This window comes from Dendrobium catenatum, unplaced genomic scaffold (assembly GCF_001605985.2).
Source record: "Dendrobium catenatum unplaced genomic scaffold, ASM160598v2 fragScaff_scaffold_1024, whole genome shotgun sequence".
Taxonomy (NCBI): domain Eukaryota; kingdom Viridiplantae; phylum Streptophyta; class Magnoliopsida; order Asparagales; family Orchidaceae; genus Dendrobium; species Dendrobium catenatum.
Window position 1 is genome coordinate 146,792 of NW_021319486.1, and position 12,245 is coordinate 159,036.

General features: G+C 28.4%; 1 long non-coding RNA gene and 1 other non-coding gene across 2 annotated transcripts; one reads left to right on the forward strand and one right to left on the reverse strand.

Annotated features, from left to right (window-relative positions):
- LOC114580457 lies at window positions 1-107 on the reverse strand. Its single transcript, XR_003701855.1, has one exon. It is a non-coding gene; the product is annotated as a small nucleolar RNA R71 (small nucleolar RNA).
- A 10,237-nt stretch (window positions 108-10,344) lies between these two features.
- LOC114580454 lies at window positions 10,345-12,000 on the forward strand. Its single transcript, XR_003701854.1, has 2 exons — window positions 10,345-11,180; window positions 11,746-12,000. It is a non-coding gene; the product is annotated as an uncharacterized LOC114580454 (long non-coding RNA).
- The last annotated feature ends 245 nt before the right edge of the window (window positions 12,001-12,245 follow it).

The window sequence follows — 12,245 nt, forward strand, 5'->3', positions numbered from 1 at the left end:
AGACTTAGAAATGATATCATTTCTTTTGCTCAGTCTGAAGGAGAATCTATTTATGAAAGTTGGGAGAGATTTAAGTAGATTCTTAAGAAATTCCCTCACCATGCTTTACCCTATTGGTTGGTAATTCAAATTATTTATAATGGATTAGTATGATCTATTTGGTCATTCATAGATGCTACAACTTGAATATCTTTAATGTAGAATCCATTTCAGGATGCTTATAAATTGATAGAAGAAATGACTACTAAAAATTTTTAGTGATCTACTGATAAGGTGAATCCTAAGACAGCTGTTAAAATTTATGAATTAAAAGCTTTGTTAATTTAAACTACTTATAGCTACTATTTTAAGGAAATTAGATATTATAAAAGTCAGGGCTAGACCAAATAGGAATAATAATTACCTTAACTTAGCTGCTGATCCTAGACATATGAACGTCATGGTATTGTATTATGTAGCATCGATATCGTAGTGTTACCCTTTAAGTTTTGAATAAATTAATCATGTTGGGAATGGGAAGATACCTTTAGATGTTGTTATGCAATTAATAATTTGACTGCAATATCAGTCAATTACTCTTAAAAAATAGAAAATCATAGAGAGCATCTTATTGAATTATTTAATAATAAAAAATTAGAAGAATAATATTTTAATATCCAATAAAGAATTGTGAGAGATTTGGGAGACCCATACAAGAATACAGATCTTCCTCAAAAGAATAATGGTGAAGGAGAACATCTAAAAAGTGAATCCTCTATTGAATTATCTAACCTTGTAAAAAAACTTGAAAACCCAGTTGGGAAGGTTGTGGGAGACCTCAACCACCTTTTTCTCAGAGGTTGATCAAATACAATTTTGATAAATAATTCTCTAAGATCTTAGAGGTGTTTAAAAAATTAACTATGAACATATCCATCTCTAAAACTTTAGGGCAGATGCCCACCTATGAAAAATTCATGAATGATATTTTGAATAACAAAAGAGAGTTAGGTATCAATTTGAAATTATAGCATTAACTAAAAATTGTAGTACTATAATTCAAAATTTTTTTTCCAAGGTAATATAAAGATCTTGATAATTTCACTAATCATTTATCTATAGGCGATAAATTATATGGAAGAGCTTCATGTGATCTAGGATCAAGAATCAATCTCATTCCTATTTAAATTTTTAAATGTTTAAATATAGGAGAGGTTCAAACTACTTGTATTACTTATCAATTAGCTGATATATCTTTCAATTATCTAATAAGGGTAATAGAATATGTTTTGATCATGGTTGGTAAATTTATTTTCCCTATAGAATTTATTATGCTTGATATGAAAGAAGATAGAAAAATGCCTCTTATTTTAGGAAGACCATTCTTAGTCTCTGGGAAAGTCATGATTGATGTGTGAAAAAGAGAATTAACTATGAGAGTTCAAGGTCAAGAGGTGACCATTGATTTTCTAAAATTTATAAAATTTACACAATACAAGAATATACATTATTTTAGAGTTGATTTAGAAGATATTATTGTGGAGAGTTTAGAAGAAGAACTGTTAAAAGAAAATTCATCAAAAGAAGGTTGAAGGGAATTATGATAAATTAATAGAATCTATTTCAACAATTGAAAGCTCAAAACTATTTATAGAGAAGTTTAAAGGTTTAGAGACTGCATCTTTGGGTAAAACTTTGAGATCTTCTTTAAATGTAGCTCTTATCTTAGAGCTTAAGATTTTACAAAGCTTAAGGTTTGTTACTTTAAATGATACCCACCTATGCCTTGCTTGGTAACAACTCAACTCTTCATGTTATCATTTCTAAAAATTTTAAAACAAATATTAGGAAAGTAATTTATTAGGATTTTAAGTAATTTTAAAAGAGCTTTTGTGATGACAATTGTTAAAATCAAAGGAATAAGCTTTTAAATTTGTATGCATAAAATTTTAATGGAAGCTAAGTCATTAGCAAAAGCTAACCATCAAAGTAGACTTAAACCTTCCAAGAAAGAAGTTGTTATGAAAGAGATTCTTAATTGGCTTGATGCTGAGATTTTCTATCCTATTTCTAATAATTCTTGGGTGAGCCTTGTTCATCGTGTTCCTAAAAAGGGTGGCTTAACTATTATATCAAATGAACATAATGAACATATTCCTACTAGAATAGTCATTAGGTGGAGGATTTGTTTAGATTATAGAAAATTTAATTAGGCCACCAAAAAGATCATATGCTAGATAGGTTGGCATGGTATTCATTTTATTGCTTTCAACATGTATAATCAGGATATCATCCGTTTCCTATTGCAATTGAGGACCAATATAACCTTCACAAATCCTTATGAAACATTTTCTATTAGGAGAATTACATTTGGTCTAGACATTCTATTGAAAAGCTTGCATTAATAGAGTTTGAAATTAATGAAAAATTTCTTTATGAATATTTATTTGCTCTGCATCTAAATAGGCAACCATGGTGTGCTGATATTATTTATTTCATAGTTAGTGGTATACTTCGAGGTGATTTATCTTCCATACAAAAGAGAAATTTTTTTACATTATACTAAAAATTATTTTTGGGATGAATCATATTTATTTAAGGCTAGTAATTAAAAAATATTTTTAAAATGTATCCATGAGGAAGAAATAAACCATATAATTAGGGAATATGATAATTCTCATCATGGAGGACATTTTGGATGTTTTAGAATTTCTTCTAAAATACTCCAATATAGAATTTTTTTTGTCTTACTCAATTTAAGAAAGTTAATCAATATATTAAAATATATGATCAATGTTAAAGAGCAGTCAATAACTTAAGAAGAAATAAAATGCCTTTGAACTATATTTTGGAGGTTCAGATATTTACTATTTGGGAATTAGACTTCTTGGGACCTTTTGTGCAATATCATTAAAGTTAATATATTCTTATTGATGTGGATTATATTTTAAAAGGATTGAAGGAGTGGTAATCATTAGAATTGATGCTCAGGTTGTGATTAAGCTTTTAAAGAAAAGTATTTTCTTTTCGGTTTGGAATGCCTAGAGTTTTAATTAGTGATGGATAAAGTCATTTCTATGATAAAAGTATAGATGCAGTAGTAAGAAATTTGGAATTCTACATAGCATTGTAATTTCTTCTCATCCTCAAACCAATGATCAAGATTAGATTCATAATAAGGAGATTAATTAGATTCAAAAAAAAAAATTGTCAATTATAATAGGAATTTGAAGGATTGGGCTAGTAGGTTAGATGATGAATTATGGCCCTATAGAAATGAATTTAAGACTCATACTAGTATGTATCCCTATAAATTACTTTTAAAAAAAATCTTATCACATTCCTGTAGAATTAAAACACGAGGCATTTTGGGCTATTGCAGAATTGACTTTCATTTTTGATGGAATAAAAGATAAAAGATTAATATTATTAAATTAATTAGAAGAAATAATTGAAACTATTAAAATTCCTTATGAAACTGTTAAAATTCAAGATAAAAAAAGTTTACTATTTTTAAAGATTAATGATCAAAGACTGAAACCCTATTTTGATGAGGACATAGATCGATCGAGAAATGTAACTTAGTTGGTTCAGTCTGAAATATAATAATTGGTATACTATGGCCAAAGTCAATAAACATAAGGAGGATGGGAGGCAACCCACTTATGTTTGATGTTTAGTATAGCTGAAGACTAGAAACTTAGTTCTGATTGGTGGAAACTCACTTATTTTATCTATTTTCATTCACTATTAGTACCCTATTATTATTTCATATTTATTTTACATCTTATTAATTTTTTTTGTGTTTAAATATTTGCATATTATTCTCTACAATTATTGCACATCATTTCCTATTAAAAAATAAAAATTATAAATTAAAATTATGAAAATTAGGGTAATGATAAAACCCTATATTATATTTTCAATGAACATTACCTAATAACTCCTATTAAAAAAAAAACATGACACTTAACTATTTTATATCATTTAAGTTAATGAATTATCTTTGAATTTTGAAACTATATATTAACTATTATTAACAAGTGAATTGAAATTAATAAAAAGATATAAGGATTAGATACAAGTAGCTTAAATTTGGGAAATCATAATTATACTTGAAATTGTAACTAGAGAATTGATAACTGTAAATAATTTTATATTTTATGTATTAATTTTTTAGTGAAAATTAATTTTTTTTGTTGTTTTTGTGCAAAAAACTGCATGAAATGGGCCAAATTTTTAAGTATGGCATAGTGTCGTGATGTCTAACACAATACTACCTTGGTTCCATCCTCGACAACTTTGAAGCTCCCAAATATGGAAATGGGGGCACCTAGTCTCTATTTGATTGCGCCATAGCACCGGAGCACTTAGCGTCGCAAAGCCTAGCAAAATATCCCAATATCGTAGTGTCTGAGAAGTCAGCACCATAAAGCCCAATATTTGTCTATATAACTACGACTCCAAATTCTAGTGCTGCTAAGTCAAGGGAGTTCCACATTGATGTTGGAACATTCATAGATCAATAGCACCACAGTACTATATTTGTAATAGTTTGAGCTATAATTTGACAGGAAAGAAACACATTGATTCATTAAATTATAGGTCCATGTCAGTATGCACCATAGTGGAGGAAACCCTTCAATCCTATGATGTTCATTTTATGGATGTTGTGGCATGCTAGCATCTCAATTGTTGTGTTACTAGAATAGATTTTATGTATTTTTTATAAATAGTTTGTACATAATATTGGTATGATATTTTGATCACTTGTTTAATTTCAATATTTATTGTACTTTTTTTTATTTTTTTTCTTAGTAGTGATAACTAAGGGAGTTTAGAGAAATACTAGATACATTCCATTGGAGTGTTTTGCTTATATCTTTATTATACTTATGTAAGTTCAAGGAGTATAGAAGAGATCATTAAACCGTATGGTCTTCATTTAATCCATGTAGTGACCATATGTGTAGTTAATATTAGATGTAATGTGGACAATAGGAGTAGGAAAGAAGGCACAACCATGTATATTTGATTAGTATGATGCATGCATAGGCATAATGCCTGCCAGTATCAAATTTATAGAGATGAATTATCATGAGGTGATTTTAACAATATATGCTTTACTTACTTTTCTAAGATTTTAATAGGGTGAAAGACTATGAGACTTTAGGGCGTTATTAAGGCTGGAAGAGTTTAATCTACCCTTTGTATTTTGATGATTAACTGAGCAGTCAATGATGCATATGCTCTGAATGACATCAATATAAAAGAGAATCATTAGGTAGCATATTGTATTTATATTCCATCAAAGCAAAATAATTTATACTAATAGTGTTTCATTTAAATTATTTTTAATTTTAAATTAAGTGATTGAATTTGCACTAAAACTTATTTTAATTTAGTAGAACAATTATTGTAGTAAAAGCAGAAAGTACTAGTATTTTTAAGTAAACATTCTTCCTCATGGGATTGATACTCTACTATATTACTTGATTAACCACATATACTTGCATATATTAAGTAGGGTTTTTATAATTTTTGTATCAAAGAAAACCTAAGCATTGTTTAAAGATTGATAGAGATCTAAATTATATTCATAATTTTTTATGTTACTCTACTTCCCCCATCAAGTTTTTTGTGTCATTATTAGGGATGAATTTACTTTTTTATAAGTTCATTATATTATTGAATAAACTACATAATTATTCCCACTATATTCTTTTATTATTTTATTTTACTTTACTGATTGCATATATGTGATTGCATGCTTACAAGACATAGATGGGAGGTATGTATAAATTTTGATTATGAAATTAAGAGAACCTTTGGTAAAATTAGAACCATCAAATAGATTTTTAAAATGGCCAACCCTATTTAAAACTTAGATTATTTAAGACCTCTTAAAGACTTTGTAAACCCTTTTGTAGACGGAATTCACCAAGGCATGAATAGATCCACAATCCAAGCAAATAATTTTGAATTAAACTTACAATCAGTGATATGGTACAAATTTCTTCATTTGGGGGAACTCCCATAGAAGATCCTAACCTATATTTTGAAAGTTTCATTTAAATTTATGCAACATTTAAGTACAACATTGTTAGTGATGATGCCATTAGACTTTGATTGTTCCTAATTTCTCTAAGAGATCAGGTAAAAATGTGATTAAATTCTTTAACCCCAAGCACTATTATTACATGGAATGAGTTGGCACAAAAATTTTTAGGAAAGTATTTCCCACTTTTTAAGACTAGGGGTATCAAATCATCTCCACGGGTTAGTTTGGGTCCAACCCGATAGATTTTGACCTATCCCAAACTTGACCCCATTTTAAATTTGGGACATTTTTCCCAACCCAAACCCTGCTTAGTTTGGTTTTGGGTCAACCCGACTCAACCCGTCTGCAATTGACTTGACAAACATGAAATTTATGACATTGGCTTTGTTTTGTTTGTGTGTTTTTTCAGCCAAATCCCATAAATGATTTAAGATAAATTTTTAGATGGAAGCACCTGAGGTAGCATGGTGATGGCAACATGTGAGGTGACATAGAGATTATGGCAGGTGGCATGATGATGGTGGAAACTGAGGGTGTAGGATCTATTTTGTTTGGTTGTGCCTCATATGGGTCTTATAGATTGGCGCATGGCGATCTAGCTATCTAGGCTAGGACATGGACCTCATAAGAGGTGCTGATCCATCTTGGTGGCACATTAATGTGGATCAAAAAAAGGAGGATGAGAGGAATATTGGATGCAAAAAGGTCACACACGTTCAAACCTTGTTCTTGGCTCAAACCTGGTTGATTTTGGGTTTTTGGGTCAATCTGAACCTAACCCAATTTTGTAAATAGGTCAATAACTTGAACCATACTCTGGCTCATATGAAAAATAGGTTGATCCACACTTAGACATTTTAGGGTCAGGTCAGGTTAAGTTTAAAGTTAGATCAGATTTTGACACATCGATATAAGACTACCAAGCTTAGCAATGACATTACTTCTTTAATTCAGACAGAAGGAGAATCTATTTATAGAGTTGGTAGAGATTTATAGGGATGTTTAGGAAGTGTACTCATTATGCCTTACCTGATTGGTTGATAATTAAAACTTTTTATAATGGATTGGTAAGATCCCTTAGATCCATAATTGATGCTGCTACTGTATGTTTTTTTATGTCAAAGCTATTTGAAGATGCTTATGTGTTTGTGGAAGAAAAGGAAACATATCATTTTTAGTGGCATATTGATAGGGTGAATCCTAAGAGAGTGGCTGAAGTTTATAAAAATGGTTCTTTATTTATTTTGACTGCATATGTTATAACAATATTAAAGAAATTGATCACTTTATGCTTTAATTCTAATTCTTCTTTCCCTATGGAAGATAAAACTTCAATAAAAGAAAATGATATACATGGGATTAAAAATTAAAATGTGAATGGTAGAAAAAATAACCCCTATTCAAATACATTTAATCCTGCTTGGAGGAATCACCCAAATTTTAGTTGGTCAAATAATAATGGTAGAAGTAAATGGAATAATGGTAAAAAAAAAACAAGGCTCAAATAAGAATTATAAAAATTATGCTATTAACAATTTAAGACTGGCATATCTTCCTACAATTAATTAAAACAATTAGTATAGAACTTGGAAGACACCATTAGAAGATATGGTCATACAATTGGGAACTAAATTACAAAACTAAGCCGCTTCAATTAAAATTTTGGAAACTCAACTAAGTAAGTTTGTAATTTTTATGAGTAGTAGGCCATTTGGATATCTTACTAGTAACATAGAAGTTAATCCTAAATACAAGGAAAGATATACCAATGAGACCAAATAAAAAAATATTAACCATACACCTTAGTCAAATGGAAAATCTGAGTAAGTCTGGCTTAAGATAATAAACTTTATGCTGCTTGGGAGGAAACCCAGTCTTAGGTCTAAATAATTATGAAGTCTAGTTGAATACTATAAACTTAGCTCTTTTAGGGAGGCTACCTTATCTTCTAAGTTAGGTTTATTTAATTTTATTAAAAAAATCCTTTGAGAGAGGAAGGAAGCGCCGCGGAGCCGTACCTTTGAATTCCGCAGTGCTTCGACAAGCCTTAATGATTAAAATTTCAAAATTTTCAATCTTCCATCCCACTAAAATCTATAAGTTAGGAGGAAGTTCTCTTTTCATTCCTTACATATTCTTTAGTGAGTATCATAATTTCTTATCTTGGAAATTAAAAGTCTAAGCAATGAGTAGAATAATGTGTACGTAATCTTCTTCAAAGAACTAAAATTAAAATCATATCAAGAATGAAGATTATTTTTCACTTATCCACATGCAAAGTTATTCAATTATTACTATGTTGAAAGAATTTGAAGAGGAGTTATATGAAGATATGAATAAGTACAAGGTAAAAATATGGATGATATATGGTGGTAGAGTTTTCTTGTTTTATTTCTTTCCTAGTAAGATGTTTTCTTATTTGATTATAAGGATAAGTATTTCCATGGAAAATTATCTCTAGATGGATTGGTCCTTTCACTATTATTAGAATTTTTCACAACGGTGCCACTAGGATATATCACAAGAAAAGTTTACAAACTATCATAATCATTGGTTATTGATTGAAACCATGTGATTAAAGGAGTGAAGAGTTCTTAAGGATGTCTATGCATTTTTATTATTATACTTTATTATTTTGTAGAAGGGAAGGAAGTCATAAGTGATATTCGCTTGTATAGTTTAACTTATTGAACGATTTAGCTTTAAGAGTCTTTATTGAATGTTGGGTGCCGGGTGTACTGGGTAACTAGAAAATTTGTCATGTTATGAATGTTATGTCATATTTTGTTTTAAATATATATTTTATGTGCTCCTTATCACTCATTTGAAAGCATGTGCTTATAGTGTTTACTTATATGTTTATTTATATATTTACAAATTCCTTTAATGCTTAAATTATTATTATCCTCTAATTACCTTTCTATTCTTATTATTTAACTAACCCATATAAAAATGATAATTAAAAATATGAAAAATTAGGCTAATAATAAATCCCAAGATCCTAGTTTGAATGAACTCTATTTATACTTTTTAGGTTTGAAAAAACTAATACTTATTGAACCATATGATCTATTATCCTAATATAAATTTATAACGTATAACTTTATGAATTTTGCTTTTAAAAATTATATTATGAATAATTAGTATTTTAAGTTAGATATGAGAAGATTATGTTGATATTATCTACCTCATGACCTATTTTAGAGATTTTGATTATAACAAACATATGCTTCGATGCTCTAATTTTTGTGCTAAATATTTCAGGTGTAATGATGTGCTAAATAATACAATATTTTGAACAAAATAATATCTATTCATGCTTACATAATATTATTATTTCAATAATCAATATATCCTTAAATATTTAAAAATATGCATGAGTTTTTATTTTACTAAATATGGCACTATTTTTTCAGAACCATGGTCTTATTTTTATTGTATTAGATAGTTTGGATGTTGTAGATAAAAATGGATAGGTTATATGACTGATTTGAATTTCATGTGAATTTATAATGAATTTCCAAACATTATCTTATTTAAATATAATCTGCTAGCTACCATTTTTGCTCTATTTTGGATGCATATAAAGACTTTTTGACCTTCCCACATGGCTATCCATTTTATATCCATTTGAATCTCATATATATTTAATATAAATGAATTCTTTATGAAATATAATATTATTATCTGATAGAAAACATATTATTATAATATTTTTATTTAAATGTGGCTTTTCTTGCCCTTTCTCTTTAAATACCTCTCATCTTCCTCATGTAAGTGCTGCTAAAAGAAAAATCTCCAGCAATTCTTCCATTCTTCCTTTCCTCTTTACATGCTAAATCTTGAGAGGAGAAATTTTGATTCTTATTCCAAGTACTCTTTCAATTTGCGAGATCGAAGTCCTGGTTAGAAAGCTTCAACACAAAACAGAATAACATCTATTGGAGTTCTTGAGTTTGCTTTCCTTCTCTAAATCTTTACTCGCTGTTCTATTAGCTTTCACCATATCTTTCTTTTTGAAAATATTTATTTTATGGTAAAATACTTGTTGGAAATTTTATATTAAAGTTTTCTATATCTTATCTTTTACATCCATAAAGTTTAGCAAAGCAAGTATTTTTACTTCTTTAAGGTGGCATAGATTTACATCTAAAATCTAATTCATTTTATTTTATTTGAAGAGTTGAAGTTTAAATCAGCAAGAATATATTTTTATTTAAAATATTATTTTTGTGTTAAACAAAATAGAAATCTACCTTAAAGTGAGCATATTTAATATTTCATTTACAAGTAGTGAGGTGATTAAAATTAATTTGTAAGATGACCTCAAATATTATGGATATTTTATTGCAAGATAATTTCAGATTATATTATTTACATCAAATTGTATTTTTCATTTTTTTAATCTAAGCTATTTGGCTTAGTTTAGTTTTACTTGTAATTAGATTAGGTTGTACTCGCCATTGTAGGAGAGTACTTCGGTTGTAAAGAACTTCTTTGGTTTAAAGAAGTGAGGTTTGCTAAGCGAACATGGGATTAGTGAATTCTAGCCCAATAGTTAGCTAGCGTGGACGTAGGTCGGATTGGAATCTGGGCTGAACCACTTAAAAATAATGTGCCTCTTATTTTCATTTCTTGCATTTATTTTTTTCTTTGTCTTTTTCATTAGAAATATTGTGTGACTACTTACTCTCTTCATAATTTCCTTAAAATCATTTTAATTTTCTTTTTTTTAATAAAAATTTTAAGAACCCCAATTCACCTTGTTCATCAAGCTCTAATGAAGATAACGATGAGGTGGCCACGCTTTCAGGAAGACTTGGAAGCTTACTAAGGAAGAAAAATAAAAGGTATAAAAAATCTAAAAATTATAAATTTCATACTAAGAAATTTCCTATAGGAGAAGGGATTATTTATTTCCATTGCAAGAATCCTGGACATATAAGAGGAGATTGTCTAGATCTTATTGATTCAAAGAAGAAAGAGATGGATGTAGAGTGACAAGAAAGAAAAGAAATATTTCAAGAAGAAGAAGAAGGCTCTATGGGCTAACCTAGATTCAGATGAATCAAGTTCATCAGATGAAGAGGTAAACATTTGCCTTATGGCAGGAGGAGAATCAGATTGTGATTCTCAAGAGGTATGTAATGATATTTCTTATGAAGAATTAGATGATGCTTTTAATGAATTAGTTCTTGAATATTAAAAATTAAAAATAAAATATAATGCTTTAGAAAAAGAGCATATAAATTTATATATGCATTTTCATGATTTAAAAAATGAATGTGATGATTTGAAAAATAAAAATAGTTCTTTAGTAGATCGTTCTTTACTTGTTTGTAAACTTGAAAGAGAAAATATTCTATTAAAAGCAAGACTAGATTTATGCATGAAATCATATGTTTATTATAAATCTCCATCAAGTACAACATCAAATAAAAATTCTTCTTATATGTCACATAGAAATCAAGCAAATCCATATGCAAACACTAAAATTTGGTGTAATTATTGTGGTAGAAAAGGACATATTTCATTTGATTGCTATTCTCGTAGATCACAAAATGCTAAATAATCATCTTTTGTATGGGTTCCAAAAAATACAAGAACTTCAACTACCATACATATTAGATATCATACTACTCATTTGGAATGTAGACCCAAAAATATTTGGATTCCAAAAGTTAACATTTGATTTTTTTTTGTAGGAATGCCTTCAAAGTAAAATCAATGAAGGCATGTGGTACTTGGATAGTGGATGTTCAAGACATATGACGGGAGATAAAGCAAAACTCTTTACATTAGAATCAAATGATGGAGGATATGTCACATATGGAGATAATGCAAAGGGAAAGATTATTGCCATTGGATCCATATATAAGAACTCTATTACTTTAGAAAAAGTTGTATTTGTTTCTGGTTTAAAACATAACTTAATATCAATTAGTCAATTATGTGATAAAGGTTTAAATGTTTCATTTTATGCTTCACATTGCATTATTATAAATAATGAAACAATTTTGCTTATAGGAAATAGATATAAAAATATTTATTTAATTGATTTAGAGAATACAAATGATGTTAATTTGAATTTACTTTGCATGAAATCTATAAATGATGATGCTTGGTTATGACATAGAAGGCTATGTCAAGCTAATATCCACACTTTAAATAAAATTTCTAAACTTGATTTAGTAGTTGGTTTATC